This window comes from Pan troglodytes, chromosome 17 (genome assembly GCF_028858775.2).
Source record: "Pan troglodytes isolate AG18354 chromosome 17, NHGRI_mPanTro3-v2.0_pri, whole genome shotgun sequence".
NCBI classification, from domain to species: Eukaryota; Metazoa; Chordata; class Mammalia; order Primates; family Hominidae; genus Pan; species Pan troglodytes.
This window is the reverse complement of record NC_072415.2, coordinates 48,839,317-48,854,843: the sequence shown is the minus strand read 5'-3', so window position 1 is coordinate 48,854,843 and position 15,527 is coordinate 48,839,317. Positions and strand designations below refer to the sequence as shown.

At 36.0% G+C, this 15,527-nt stretch overlaps 1 non-coding gene across 1 annotated transcript; it reads right to left on the bottom strand.

Moving 5' to 3' along the window:
* Nucleotides 1-304: 304 nt before the first annotated feature.
* Nucleotides 305-408, bottom strand: LOC112206345 (U6 spliceosomal RNA). Its single transcript, XR_002940568.1, has one exon. It is a non-coding gene; the product is annotated as a U6 spliceosomal RNA (small nuclear RNA).
* Between the last annotated feature and the right edge of the window lie 15,119 nt (nucleotides 409-15,527).

The following is a 15,527-nucleotide window of genomic DNA, read 5'->3' as shown; positions in this document are numbered from 1 at the left end:
TTAAGTACGTTCAAATTGTTGCACAGCTATCTCTACAATTCATCTCCAGAACTTTTATCTTCTCAAATTAAAACTCTATAACCACTAAATGACAACTTCTTATTCAGCTCTCTCCACAGTTCCTAGCAAACATCATTCTACTTTTTGTCTCTATGAATTTGTCTACTTTAGGTATAAGTAGAATCATATAAAATTTGTTCTTCTGTATCTGATTTATTTCACATACCCTCATGCCTTCAAAGTTCATTCATGTTGCAGCATGTGTAAAAATTTCACTCTTTTTTTAAAGGCTGAATAATACCTCATAAATATGAAACACTTCCCAAATGTGCATGGCATCCTTGAGCAGGGGTCATGCTAATCTCTGTATTATTTCAATTTTAGTGTACGTGCTGCTGAAATGAGCACTAAAGATTTTTTAAAAAATTGTTTAATAACAATGACAAGCAACTGAAGATCAAATAATGGAGAGGAAGATTAAAAGTAAGGGTCATACAAATGAGTTTAATATTTATCTTCAACAGATAGGAAATGGTAATACCCATATGTTATAGATCAGAAGTCATATTAGTGCCATGAAAAAGGTATGAATGTCACCTCTACAAGAAGCAAAATTTTTAAAAAACAACAAGGAATTACCTTTGTAACAGGGACTAGGTAGTTGTAAAGATTGAGCAAGAGAAAGACGTTTTTATTTTAAGGCATTCTACATTTCTGGTTTTATTATACACATATGCACACACACACACACACAAATTATAAACAGTGTCTCCAACTACACTACTACTTAATAAACAGAATTGTAACCCAGTACTCTTTGCATTTAATTGTGTCTATTTTTATGACACCGGAGTGCCTCTCCCAAAACACTTTCATGAAGACTCTGCCAACCTGAAATAATCGAAAAGATCAGAATCCAGATTATTCAAGAAAAATCTGGGGATGGCCATTAGAGAGACACAGACTCCAGAGAAATGGGGTCAGTGTTCCAAAGTTAAAAGTTAGGTTCTTGCTTATATAGGCAGAAAACAAAGAAATTTGAGAGGAATGCAAAATGTTATATACAAGGTTGTCCTATGAGTTACAACAATTTAATTAGTGCAGTCTTTTTCATACAGCTCATTTTCATTTCATTTCCAGTTTGAAAGAGTATACATAACATTCCATCTAAAGACAATATAATAGCCATGAAGTCTTTGTGTGAGAACTGTAAGAGGGAAATTAATCTATAATGAAGATCAACAACAATAAAGGGAGAAAGGATCTTCTCCAGAATCCTTCAGTCATTTGTAATATTTTACAAAATAGTGAAGGCAAGAAAGAAGGCTTAATCTATAATCAGAGAAACAAAGCTACAACTGCCTTGGTTACAGCTGCCTGTCACATAAACCAGGCCCCATAATCATGTTTCTTTAAGACTCAAAATAATTTATACTTCCAACATCTTAGATTTTGATTCACTTATTTTCACAATCTGTATTGCCATAGACAACAAAACCACATAGAAAAGCACATAGAAAAATACATGGAAATGCATAGCAGTAGCCTGACTCCAAATGTCCCCTTTTGTCCTTATCTTCATGTAGGACTCCTCATATTACTGATGTTATCCTTTTTCTGTAGCAGTATCATTTTATGACTATAAGTGCTACTGCTACAGTTCCTTTTAATGAGATCTATATGCTTCTTTTTGCACTGACCTTTTTACTTACCTGTGTTTTGGCTCAGAAAACAATACCACAAAATGAAAGCCTCAGAAGCAGCCTCAGAAACAAAAGTTTTTCTCCCATTCTTCCTCGAGGTTAGCCATAGAAACTGGAATTCCTTTTCCCCAAGGTGGGCTATAGAAACAAGGATCTCTTTTCCCCGAAGCCAGCCATAAGACTTAAGAACATCACTCTAACTTTCCCTCCACACTATCTGTGTAAAACCTTGTCATAAAGAAATTATCTAACCTGACTTGTTTGACTGTGGGTCATAAGATCCCTATTCCAGTGAGAGTCCTGCCCCATACCCAGAAGGAAAGAATGCATGCTCAGAGATGCCAAGAAGTATCTCCATAGACAGACCTTGCTGGGTTTCCCCACTCAGTCTATTAGCATTAGATCATACCCTTTTTGTCTAGTCATATTTCTACATAGCTGTCCATACTTTACTGGACCTAAGCATAAAAATGAACAATTTTCTCTGTATCTTTGGGTCTTCATTCTGAAGGATCCCATGTATACATGTTAAGTGAATTTGTATGCCTTCTATTCAATTAATCTGCCTTTTGTGAGTTGACTTTTTGGTGAAACTTCAGAGGGCCAAGAGAAGAGCTCTCCCTTGGCCCCTACATTGGAATGTGTATGAGTTAACTGAAAGCATACTAGTTTACTTCCCTATCTACCCCTCAAATTTTTTCAAAGGCCCATTCTTGTTCAGCACAATTTCCACATCAACCTCAGAGCTCACCTGACTGTGTCAGGGAAAGGCTTCAGAAGCCAGAGACTTGTGTAGTGGCCCTGACTTCCATTATAGCTGTGTAAATAAAGAGCGCCTATGCATTCTCTGGTGCCCTGCCCTTTTCTTGGCCATCCAGGGACAATCACGCCTAGTTCCTGTTTATCTTCCTGACGAATTTGAAAGCCTGAGCTCCTCTTAGCAACGTTGCCTCATCAGAAGCTTACAGTGGAGCTCTTGAATCCACAAGAGGGGTGCATCCTCTGTGTGGTTGCACCCAGGCAGCTGAGATAGAAACACATGCACCCCAAATTTTGACAGATGGAGGGAGATGTCACAGTACATCCCCAAATGGACTAGGGAAATTATTTAAACTAAGTCTATACTCAGTTTTACAGAGAAAATTATGATGTTTCAAACAAATAAAAAGAACCCTTCTGATGTGAAACCCACAATAGGGTTTTCTCAAATGTAAGTGCTTTTTTCTCCTTAAAGCTTTGTATTTTGATGTTCTTCTGATGTCAATTATCATCTTTGCTATTAATAATTTTTGCAAATGCAGAAACTTGGTTTGGAAAGGTGATGAAGGGTAGCAGTAGAATTTTCTGTATGCCTCACTTGTCAAACCACATTTTCAGTATTTTTTGCAGTTCAAGCTTCCATACACTAGAAAAGAAAGCTAGAAACTTATAATATAAAATCTACTATAATCATGTGGCAATTGAAAGTTATATTAAATAAGAAATACTTAAGGAAGTTGGGATGTGCAACCTGGAAAAAAGAGGAGTAAGGACACAGTGTAATTGAAATGTGTTAAATAAGGAGCTAGAGGCATTTGTGTGTGCCCAGTATGTAGAGTTCTGTAATCAAACGGAACTGGGTTCAGATTTTAATTCTCCACCTTCGAGTATTGTGACCCTCATGAGGTCATTCTAACACTCTATGTTTCAATCCTTCCTTCTTTAAAATAGGAGTAAATCATAATTCCTATAACATATAAGCTTTGTGGTGATAAATAAGAACTTAGACATATATAAATTTTTATTACATGCCTAGCACATAGAAAAAAAGTTCTGTTACTCATCAGCATCATCATTATTACGATTACTACTGTTTTATCATACATCATTATTACTATTCCAAAGGGGAAAGCAAATACTAATGAATGAATGTCCTAGCTCAATAAAAGGAAGACTTTCTTAACAAATGAAACAACTAAACATGGGATGGAGAGTTCAATGAAATAATGAGCTTCCAATGGCCACCTCACAGGAATTCTGTAATTAAAAGGAGTTCTTGCATTAAGAAGTAGGTTACACTTGATGATCATTAAGGTCCCTCTTACCTTTCAGATATAATGTAATGGATAAGTTCACACAGCTCATTAGTGCCAATAAGTTTGGGGGTATCAATGTGGTCCCAAACTGTTCTTTCTTCTAGTTAATAAGGAGAGAGATTCACGGGGGAGTTTCCAGTCACTGTTCTGCACAACGCTGCCAAGCAAAGTTGTTTCTTGCAGCCCACTAGCAGGCAGGCCTCATTCTCCTTTTCTTTTTTCATCATGAAAGTCTTAGGAAGCAGAGGCTGCCTGTTCTTCCCTGTACTCCCCCAAGAAAATGACAAAATGACATTCTTTCCCACTCTCTGTGAAATGATTTCTGTTAATGGCTCTGGAAAATGCTGCAAAGATGTGAGTGAAATGATGGCAGGATTTGTTGACAAGAAGGCAAGATGAGGGAATTCAGAAAAAAAATCACCCACATTAGTGGCTGAGGGGCCTGTGGGTTCCATATGTTCCTTTCTCCTCAGGCCTGGGGTTGTCTCAGAGTCATCTCCAGGGGATGGCAGTCTAATTTTAAATGACTCAATCAATGGGGATTCTAATAGAGTCTAATGGATCTCACCATTAACAATTTTTTTTATGTTCAGCCTAAATTTTTCCTTTGATTAATTTAACCTATTTTTTTCATTAGATGATGGCAGTAATTTTGAGACAAAGGAAAGCATGAAAATTTGAAAGAAAGTCATTGTAAATTCTGCATAAAATGCTTTTATTTTTATAGCAACACAGGGCAAAATAAAAAATCTTTCAGGTCCGGGAGGAGTGGATCATGCCTATAATTTTAGCATTTGGGGAGACTGAGACAGGAGGATCACTTGAGCCTAGGAGTTTGAGACCAGCCTGGGCAACAAAGAAAGACTTCACAGATACAAAAACTGTAAAAATTAGCTGAGTTTGGGGGATAAGTGTTAGTATACACCTGTAGTCCCAACTACACTGGAAGTCAAGGTGGGACGATCACTTAAGTCCAGGATTTCCCGGCTACAGTTAACTATGAGGGCACCACTCCACCCAAGCTTCAGCGACAGAGCTAGACCCTATCTCTGAAACACACACAAAAATCCTCTGACCTGAGAGTCTACTGGATGAGCATATTCCTGTCCTTGAGGCTGTGCTTAGAGGGATCCAAATAAATGTTACCTGCCCATCAAACCAGGCCAGTGTGCCTAAAATTCAACCTGCTGAGCCTCACTCCAGACTATTCTACACTTTTTTTTTGGTTACACTAGAAAATCCTTCAAGTTTTTACATGAACCAGCTAGAGGATCAATGAAAAATATATCACTCTAGGGGGAATAGTCAGTAGGAGATAGGCAGGGGTATTTGGGTCAAAGATTCGTGGTTTGTGACTCTGCCACAATTGTCTTAGACAATTTACTCATCTCTCAAAGCCTCAATTTGTTGTCCTGTAAAATGGCCATGATAATCTGTACCTCACAGAGTAGATCCAAAGCAATTTTTAAAAAGCCCTTGGCATAAAATGTGGCAGAAGTCTAGCACTCAATAAAGATTAAAAATAATTATTGCTTCCTTGTTGTGAATTAGGTTATCATAGATATAAGTGTGAGATTTGAGAAAGATTTATTGAAAATGTTTTAAGACTACTGAAATCAGGCAATAATAGGCAGAATGTAATTAAATTAGGAATTTACATGAGCCTGAGGAAAGGGAAATCATTTAAGAACAAAGTAATAAAGTGGGATTCCAGAACTTTCCAATCTTGGTATTCCAGGGTGGAAGGAGGATTAAAAAAAGAAAGTTGCATTTCAGGTAGGGAAACACATGGAGCTTTAAGCTGAGCATGGGTTAATGAAAAAATTATCTGATTTAAACAAACACCTGTACTGGAAAATGAGTAGACAGAGAGAGAGAGCTAGAATAGGTGGGGGAGGGCCAGGATGGCAAGTGTATAAGAAGCCAGGCAGGCATCATCAGAATCTGAGACATTCCCTTTTGAAAATGCTCATATCTCTTGTAAAGAAGCCACTGGTGTGTATCCTAAGAAATATTACAAGTGTATTACCTTGTGTCACAGGCATGAAATGCTGTGCGTCTAATATAAAAGTGTTCAACTTGGAATCAGAAGATTTGATTTCAGATCTTTTTTCTGCCAGAAAAACCTGGGCAAGTTATTTAAGTTTGTGTAAGTCACCTAACTTCTTTGTGCCTCAAATTTTTAATCTGCAAAATGGGTACAATACTAGTGCACTGCCCATAATGATGTTGTAGTGAGAAAATAAGGTAATGTATGGAAAATATTTCACACAGTTTCTGGGACAAAGGATGATCTCAGTAAATGTTGGATTAAAAGAAATTCAAACACACAAAAACTCTTAGCTCAGCAGGTTAAGCCAATCACTTTAAACGCAATCATATCTCACAGAACAGCTCCTAAAATAATGCTAGTGAAATTCTCCAACGCAGTGACTAGTAACTGATTATGTTGACTGTAATGCATATGTGGAGATGAGTATGATGGTAGGGCAGGCTTATTGCAGGATTGACCTATAAAATTTGGGATGTGTGGTTTCAGTACACAAAAACAGGTGCTTAGCACATTTAGCAGAATCTGGAATTGAATAACATAACAGAGAATGAAGTACCAGAAAAACATTTCATATGTGTTACACGGTAAGTGGCCATTGAGAGATTTTATTAAATGATGTTTGAACAAAAATAGTTTTCTCCACCAATTTTCTGATGCTTGCACTTTCTGATAATAATCTAACCATGTTGTTCCTGACCTAGACAGAGCTCACCTTTCCTGGCATATGTTTTTTTCTTCTCATTCACCAGACATTTTTTGGCCCATGAATATGATTGGTTGGACTTGTTAATTCACCACACAAGTGTTTTGCTGCAGATAAGATTCTAAGATCTGTTGTAAGGCAGCTAATATCCTTATGTTTTATGTAATAAAATCATTGATCACCAATAGAGAGCAAACCATGTTTATCTGAATCCTTGTCCCCCACCCATCCCCAACTACCGAAGGATTTATTCATAGGGACAATACTTACCTATAGGAAATTAGCCGTGTCTCTGCTTTGCTGACTCTGGCCAGTAATGCCTTGTGCAAATGAATTTAGAGATTTTCTCAGCTTGTGTTCACATGCTGCAAAAGGGAAATAGCCCAAATTGCACCTACTTGGGCCTGAATTATCGACTTCAGCTTTGAAGTGCAAATGAGCTGAATGAAAACATACTTAGGCTGCAACACAGAAACTATTCCTACTAGCTCACTGATGGTGTATTAACTGTCTTGTATGGAAAGCCTTGTATTGCAATGGATTTGTAGCCCTCTGGTCCAATTATCTTACAGTTGAAGGCAAATGCCATCCACTGTACGAACCAGTCAATAGTGGTCTTTTCTTAAAATTATTTATTTTCTCTCTTTTCTTGCAATTCTAGTTACTGGATCACCCATAAAATAGTTCTTTCATGGTTTATCGGCCTTGCTACTTCTAAAGCTAGACTTACGGACTTTAGTTAAGAAAGTAAACTGCTATAAACAACTTCTCAGTAGGCTAAAATCATTGGTATTTATTGTGAAGGCAAACTCTTTGGAAATTTCTAATCACCATAATCCATCTATATAAAAATAATCCTTGACTAAATGAATATGTCTGGAAAGAAAAATGAACAGAGCATTTACACAATCACACAAATGTCATGTGTGAACAAATTATTAAGGAATTTTCAATATTTTGCAACTTTAAAAACAGCAGCATTTTATGGAGCCTAAACATTATTATTTGGAAAATAATAATTATTATTATTATTTGGAAAATAATTATTATTTTATGGAGCCTAAACAGTATTATTTGGAAAATAATACTAGAAATTTTGGTAAATTTTTCATGAAATCATAGATATTTAAATGAATAAATATACTCTTTGTTCACCACTTCCCAATTGTATCATCTTAAATCATGTTTCAGGCGTAATTGAGAGGCTCTGCATCAAGATGTCCCCAGAAAATGTCTCAATGATGTTACCGTAGTAGAATTTATTTCTGAGAAATGTTCGCTTCTCTGTTGCAAGAGTGACAGATAAGAGCATCCATTTATGTTAAAAGTATAATATACATTCCTTTTGTAAGATGATGAATTTTAACAAATCACTCATTTATCTTTACTATTCTTCCAAGAGAAATTTAAATATCCTAGAAATAATGCTTAGAGCTTTTAGAGAGCAGAGAAAGGAATCAGAATGAAAGAGGGACAAATAAGGTTGCGTCCATTTTTCCTTTTGCGGACTCCTTTGTTATAGTATTTATATTCTCACAAGAAGTAAAATTATTTGTGAGAATTTTAAATACTGTCTTTAACAAGAAAAAAATTAAAAAGTATCCATCTTTTTTTTTTTTAACACAAAGCTTTTTTTTTTTTCCTCCACAAATGGCCCTGGGGGATGTTTGGATGGAGACTGTAACATTATATTCCCCAATAATAACAAAAGGATGGGTCTGAGAGTAATGAAAGGTAGAAACATTCTTCAAAATTTCTAGCACTTTACCCAATAACTTTAACGGTTTCTCCCATGGCATATTCACGCATAGAGGTAAGAGAAGAGCAAGATTCGTTGAACTGAATTTCCCCATTGCTCACAAACAAAGGACAGAGCAAAGAGGTCTTGCTAACCAACAAATGAACTAATCAAACTCCAAATAATTAGCAGGTATCAGTTCAATGGTGCTAAAGTTTGAACTCCTTAATAAAGGGGTAAAATTAACATGCGGTGGGAACCAAATGAGAAAGAAGGAAAAAAGACGAACCCATTTGACTATAAAATTGTACCTGAGCCATTCCCTTAGATTAGATAGACCTAAAATCCAACTTTTTACAGCTTTAAAATGGTTTCAGAAAAGTTTTTATTATTATCATTGTTCAATTTCATGCATCTCTGCACTTGAACTTCCAGCCAGGAGCAGGAGTTGAACTGCCAGAAACGCTGTGAAGAAGCTGTTTTTTTGTCATTTCCAGTCAATATTTTCAGGCCCAGGAGGTTTGAAGGCACACCCAAACTTTTGAGAACTAATATGATTTGAACCTCTGAGTCTTCTGAGATTTTTCTTCCCCAATCAGAACCAAATTATGAGCTAAGGAAGTAGAAAAATGGAATACAATTTCAGAAGTTATTTTCCGTACTGGATTCAGTATCTGCAGCCCTCCCAATTTCTGTTATGTGTCTTCTCTACTCTCAACATTAAGTGTAATATCTATAAAACTAACTATGATGCATATTATCAAAAGTGACCTATGTTTCTTGTGAATAGCCTCTTTGTGAAATTCGAATTTCTATTTGAATGAGTATTCAGTCTACCAAGGAAATGTATACGCTTAATGATCACTATAGAACAGCTGTGTTCTATACAGAACATATTAAATTATCATTTAATTTATCTGGCATTATAAGGGGGCGGTTATTTTCCAGATAACCAGAAACTAGTTTCTCAAGTCAAAAATGAGCTTATTTCGATATCGTGTGATAGAGATCTTTCTAAGCTGTTTAATCACAGAGAATGCTAAACATCATTTAAACTATTGCTTGATAACTCACAGTTACCACTATGATTATTTCATTGCTATCTGGAAATACATATTTTATTTTTAGTCTGAATATTTTGTAAAACACCTTATTGTTATCATCTATAATTTCTTGCAAATGCCAGTCTACCTGATTCAAACAAAACTGCTACCGCTTCTCTAATTTCAAACTTAAAATATGTTCTGATATGAACAAGCAGATAATCAAGTTCAGTGTGTTAAATCAAAGTTGTTATGTGTGGAAAGGAAAGCCCAAGTACCTGCCTTTGATGCTGGAGTTTTATGACAATTAATTTGCGTGTCAGAGGATTTCTTTTTTTCTGTTTATTTCTAGAAATGGGTTTACAGTCCCGTGAGACAGGATTACTGCAAGAGTAATCTCTGCACACATGTATTTAGCAACTACATTCATCACTGATGTGCATCTTAGTTAGGACGCTGGTGGTAGAAAAGTTATTCTACACTTTAGAAACAGAAATTGAGCCCACACGCACAAAGACAAAGAAGACAGCTGTCTGCAGAATGTGATTGGAGTGATGCTGACCTGCCCCTAGATATCTTGTGTAAGGTTGTTTTCAGAATAACCTCAGCTTATTAAGCATAGCATTAGATTTTCTCCACATAGAGAGTCATTATCTTCAAACAGTTAAAATAATCATGAAAAGACTGAAGTTTCTGGAGTCAGCTTGAGTTCTAATGCAGGCACAAAAGTTTTCTAGTTTTTTATCACAAGCAAATAGTTTAATATCTATCATTAACATTTTTAAGGATGAAATAAGTTAATTTGTGCATTAATATCAGTAAGCCCTATACACATTCTACTATATATCAAACATTGTTCTGAATACCTTACATACTGAGTAACTGAATCTTATAAGAGCTCTGTAAAGGGGTTTCTACTGGCACATACCTCAATTTCATAGCTAAGGAAATTGAGGCATAGAGCTTAAGTAACTTACAAGATGCCACATGGCTAGTAAGTGGAGTAGTCAAGATTTGTACCCAAGGAGTGTGATTTTAAAACCTGTGCTCTTAATCATCAAAATATACTATAATTAGGAGAAAACTGAGTGATTTTTAAAATGATTAATGTTCTTTTAATTGGGGAAGGAAAGGGAGGTCTGCCCTATTATATTACCTTCTTTTGTGACCTGCTGAATATGTTCGTCATGCTGATCTGCTGTCTCCTTGAAATACCTAGGATCAGCCAAAGGGAACTGAACACTGTCTGATAAAGATTTTAGGTCTACTTTTGCCGGATAACATGTTGTGAGGTGCAGGGGAAAGACAAGTTCAAAGTGGAGAAAAGCAAGGAGGAAAGAAAAATGATTAGGAGATTTGCAGTCTGAAGCCAGTATAAAGGAGGCAGGCACTCTCTAGAGAAACCTGTGAGCAGAGACTTGAATTGAGAAGATTGGTCGGGCACAGGGAGAGGGATAGAATTTGAGATTTCCAGGAAATTGAAGGTTCCCATTACTCACTTTTGTCTTACAATGATCTAGATTCATTGTAGGTAAACCTTTACATCCTTCTCCTCTCCATCTGTGCAATAATTATGTTACTACAAATGATCAACAAATGTGACATTTCATCTACACTTAATTCTACCGGGCAGAGATGTCTCTTAATCTAAACAAGGTCAGTTTTGTGTTTTAAAATATATGTATTGAACTAATTAATGATTATACTATATATTTACATTGTTTAATTTTGATTTTGAGGAACAAGGCTAGGTATAATGAAGAGCTTATTATATTTTACTTTTATGTATAAAAGATATACACACATACACAAAGTCACCCTACCTATAGTGTGAAATTATTACAAACCAAAAATAAAATAATTTATATAAATGCGTGTTAGGAATATAAATAATGCTGCATAATTGGTATGACCTCAGTGAGATTCTTCTCCTTCAGAGCCCTGGACAATACATATCTATATGTGAAAAGTGATTCTGTGTGAGCTTTTAAGAAAGCATATCACTATCTGAAACTAACATCCAGAACTTCACCTAACTCCAAGGACATAAATCATACTGTTGTCACTCTAGGGAATAAAAATTGCATTTTGTAAATGCAGTGAAACATGCTCCTTCCTTCTTCGTCACCACCCTGATCAAATAACTGTGAAGAACATGACAGTATAATCATGGTCACATGATTGACTGATCAGGAAACAAGACTTATATATATTTTTCAGTTCTTTGTCTTACTTTTGTCCTCAAATCTTATTTATTTCATGATAGGTTTTCAATTTACAGTGGGTCTTAGGGTAGCTCAAAATAGATAAACATAACGACAAGGGGCCCACATTAAAATGGGTATGTCTAATATCTGGGATAATATATATCTTTAAAAATGGAACATTTTGTTTATCTTATTTGGAACATATGTTTTGAATATTTCATTTATTGTCATATTCATAGCAAAAGTCAGGAAAGGAGTTGTTAAAAGACATTAGTTAAAAGGAAGCTTAAATTTTGTTTATGAAAAAATTCTATTCAGTTTTTGACGTGTGATGTCGAGTTTCTTTTGTCTCTGATAAATTTTAAATGGCTTATTTTATTGAGGGCATTTATTTTTTATTTTGAGACTCTTAAGATAAATGGAAAAAGGGAAAAATAAGGCAGTTTATTAGAAAGCACACTAGGCTGAATGAGGAGACTCCTGGATTATAGACTCTGATTTCTATGAATGTACTTAGTGCCTGACTTTAGTTTATTCATGTATCAAACGGGGCTGATAAGCATGTTCTCTCTGACTTTGACAGCCATTGTGAGCATGAACTCAACTAACATCCACAGATCCATTTTTTCAAACGTACTAGGAATGAGGAAAATAGTAGTCTCTAATTGTCATTATTCTTAATTCCCAGATCCCAGCTCAGCTACTGACATATAAAAATAGCCAGTAATGGAATGCAACTATGTAAACAAATGAAACATGCAAACAAATAAGAAAACAGTTTATTCATTGAAATGTCTTGGGTAAAATGACAGTTTCAATTTTGGAGTATTATTATCAGAAGGTTTTTAAATAAATGCAGCATTTCTGATGCATTCAATAACAAATTTAACATATTATTTCTAGCTATAGGTTCCAGGGAAATCATCTTAAAGAGTAAACAATATTTCATAATTAATAGATCTAACTAATATGATGGAAATTGATGTGTCTAAAACACTTGGAAGTGATCTATGAAGTTTTCTAGACATTCTTCTGAGAACCTAATCAGACTCTGAACATACTGTGTAAGTTTGATTTTATTACATGTTTTACCTGCCTTATTCATGATTCAGCCTATTACAACATTGATTCCAAATAAAGGAAATATCATGGAGGGAAATATTTATTAGACTTAATAGAGTTTTGCTTTTTTGGTATTTTCATCAGAATTGTAGTCCTTACAGCAAGGAGAAGGTACCAGAGAAAATGTATAGATGATATAATAAGGGATAAAAGTCAGTATTCTTCCTGACCTCTTCTTTCCTTATGCTCTCAGCTGTATAGGTTTCCCTAACCCATACAGGCACATTTTGCCTCTCAGTTGGGTTTCTAAGAACTCAAATCCACAGTCTACCTTCAGACCAAACAAGCTGTGAAATGGCTATTTACCACATTGGCCCCAAGCAGAATGATGGGACTAATGAATCTATCAATTTTAGTAGAACTTCTGCCCACAAGGGCTATAGAAGCATAATTTTGTCAGACCGGGGTTAGTATAAAACTACCTCCCTATGAAATACAATACTGAACTTAATGGAACAATTTTATGTCTTGATTGTTAACTGTATTTTACACTGTCTTCAGGCATTGTTTTTATTTTATTTGGTTTGATCTGGCCATTAGCTGGCAGCCTCAGCAATCCAGGGGCTATTTAGTATGTATTGGCTCTGACTATATAAGAAACACTAGAGGATCGAGTCTGTTAGGCCAGTGAAAGAGAGTTCCATAGCTGCATTTTTGGTGTAAAAGTATATTAAAAAGCCTCATGTTCTCATTCACAAGTGGGAGTTGAACAATGAGAACACATAGACACAGGGAGGGGAATATCACACACCGGGGTTTGTCGGTGGGTGGGGAGCTAGGGGAGGGATAGCATTAGGAGAAATACCTAATGTAGATGATGGGTTGATGGGTGCAGCAAACCACCATGGCACATGTATACCTGTGTAACAAACCTGCAAGTTCTGTACATGTACCCCAGAACTTTAAGTATAATAATAATTTTTAAAAAGCCTCAAAGGTGAAGTATTTCAGGAAATACAGCCAACCAGGTTGACTTTGGTTATTCCAGAGTTTCTCAAATCAAGAGAAGCATATTACAATAAACCTGGTGTCTTCCAACAAAGGTAAATTACTCATTCCAGAAAATACTGATTTTCAGTGGACCTTTGATCATGAACATTCTATTAGAAATATGATTTACTTGGTCAAAAATATATAGCAGTTATCTAACGTCTGTCTAAACTTGAAATTTGATGGTCCTATGGTCCTCTGAAATGAAGGAGGTTTGGTGGAAAAGAATTGCAAACCATTGTAGGGAAACTTAAAAGCTAACAATGTTGAAACTATTCTGCACCTAAATAAGCTTGCCTAATGTTATACTTATGGCTGAATTCATAACAGAACCTTATACCATGCAATTGCCTAACTTCAAAGTTCAGATGTTACTTTGTAATGGCAGAATTAATTTCCTTGATTGCTAATCCATCACACCTAAGTGTGATGCATGTGGTATCAAACATGGGTATTTCTGCTATCATTAATTGTGGCATATTGTCACAACCGATAAGGAAATGCAGTAAGAGGAAAAGAAGAGAGGCCCTGGTATTGGCAGTTTAGCCTTGTTTTCCCATAAGTCATGGCAGGTACAGCCAGAGCCCTCAAAATAAAAGGAGAGGGCCCTTGTGATTCTCACAAGGAGAAAAGACAGGCATCCAGAAGCATCAATCACTGGGCGAGCCTTGCTCTCCATTTGCAAAGCTGTTGTTTATTGTGAGATAATGATTGATAGGGTCTAAACAAATGCTTGGAGAAATCACCGAAGGTGCAGGCTCTTAGGAGTGACATTTGGCCACAGGAAATCTGCAGGGAACAGGCCAGCTGGCAATGAGGACACTGAGGAAATTAACACAAATGCATTCAAAAGAAGAGCAAACAATAAACTGTGGATTAAATGACAGGAAGGTAAAATGGCAGTTATGGATAACAGGTAGACTATGTGCCAGAGAGGAAAGAAAATGGGAAGGAATTGGGGCAATATTAACTATTTGGGTAGATTTCATTAAGAAAAGGGTAGACTATATGCCAGAGAGGCAAGAAAATGGGAAGGAATTGGGGCAATATTAATTACTTGATTAGATTTCATTAAGAAAAGGGCATCTTTTAAAGCAGCCACTTAATAAAAACGGAACGTTCAGTTAGGAGGGCAGAGGATTTAAGAGATAAAGTGTAAATAAAAGGAGTAGGCTTGGAAAATTTTGTTACGAATATAGGCACAACTGGAAAGAGAAAAGAGTGTGAATTATTGATATACATGTTTTACTCCATTAAAATTAAATGAAAGAAGGATCAAGAAAGGCAGGAAGGCTTGTTTGCCAGCATCAGTATCATGGGCTCTTAATGCAATCTCAGCATCCAGGTACTACTGAGAAACTTCTGCAGGCTGAGGATGCATACATAAACATCCATGCCATTGACATCATTTTCCTTTTTGCCAGAGAAGAGGGGCATTGTGCAGATCAAGCCCTAGGTCAGAACTTTAATACAAGGACTAACTTAACACAGGTGAAAGAAGACCTTTCTCTACTGCACACCCTGTTTTTTTCTAATACCAACTCTTCAGTTTTGATAGGTTTCATCAATAGCACCAATTAGCTCAGCTGTTCTCAAACAGTTTCATCTCATCTGTGCTTTAGGCATGCACCTCTTGAACAATCCATTTTCATTGCTATCTTTTGCATATGGCATCTCTTTTCTCTGCCATTTATTCCTGGTATCGCTGTGCATTGGGCCTTGTTCCATGCTTCTCCCAAAAAGCGATACCAAGTTTCTTTAACCAATTCCAGTATTGTTTTATCTTCTTTAAATGAGAAAGTGTGGCACCTACACATAGAGCTATAAATGTTGTAAGAGTTAAGGTGTATACAACTTGGTGCATAGTTCCTGGCTCAACAAATATACCTGTCT